The sequence below is a fragment of the Cryptomeria japonica genome, chromosome 6 (genome assembly GCF_030272615.1).
Source record: "Cryptomeria japonica chromosome 6, Sugi_1.0, whole genome shotgun sequence".
NCBI lineage: Eukaryota > Viridiplantae > Streptophyta > Pinopsida > Cupressales > Cupressaceae > Cryptomeria > Cryptomeria japonica.
The window spans coordinates 301,590,759-301,592,044 of NC_081410.1; positions in this window are offsets into that span (position 1 = coordinate 301,590,759).

Consider the following 1,286-nt stretch of genomic DNA (forward strand, 5'->3'; position numbering starts at 1 on the left):
GGTTTTTTTGGTTACAATCAAATCAAAATTGCACCAGAAGATCAACCAAAGACAACATTTACTTGCACATGGGGAACCTATTGCTGGAATGTGATGTCATTTGGCCTTAAGAATGTATGTTCCACTTATCAAACATCAATGACCACCTTGTTTCATGATATGATACACACAATAATGGAAGATTATGTAGATGACTTGCTAGAAAAATCCAAAACAAGGGATAGTCACTTAAGCATATTGGCTAAGATCTTTGATAGAATGGAGCAATACAATGTAATACTAAATCCAAAAAAATGTGTCTTTGGGGTAACCTCTGGTAAACTCTTGGGACTCATTATATCCAATCGCAGAATTGAGATAGATCTAGAGAAAGTTAAAGCTATTTTAGACATGCCATCACCTGCTACACTCAAATAACTTAGAATTCTACAAGGGAGATTACAATCCATAAGGTGCTTCATAGCCTAATTGGTAGAAAAGTGCCAACTGTTTCAACTTCTTCTAAAGAAAGATGTTACATTTAAATGGACACCACAATGCCAAGAGGCATTGGAAAAATTAAAAGAATATCTATTGTCCACTCCAATATTGGTTCCGCTAGTACATGGGAAACCATTACTACTATACATAGCTGCAACAAATTCTTCCTTAGGCGCTCTCCTAGCACAACATGATGAACAAGGAAAAGAGAGAGCCGTGTACTACATTAGTAGAACACTCATTGGATATGAACTCAACTACACACATATAGAAAGAGTGTGTCTTGCAGTAGTCTTTGCATCACAAAAACTGAGACATTATATGTTGAGTCATAAAATATAGTTGGTTACACAATTTGATCCACTCAAATACTTGATGAATAGAGCAAAACTAACTAGAAGACTTGCTAAATGGGTCATGATACTCAGTGAATTAGACATTGAATACATTAGTAGAAAGGATATAAAGGGACAAATCATAGAAGACCAACTTGTAGAAGAACCTTTACAAGACAACCATCCAATGGTGATAGATTTTCCAGATGAATGAGTATTTGTACTATCAACACAGACACAATGGAGATTATTCTTTCATGGTTCACATACAAATCATAGAGCGGGAGAAAGAATTATATTCATAACTCCTCAAGGAGATTCAATTCCCAAATCATTTAGAATTAGCTTCCCTTGTACCAATAACATTGTTGAATACAAAGCCCTGATGGTAGGACTACACACTACACCACAATGGAATATCAAAGATCTACAAGTCTTTGGAGACTCAAAACTCATCATTAATCAAGTCAA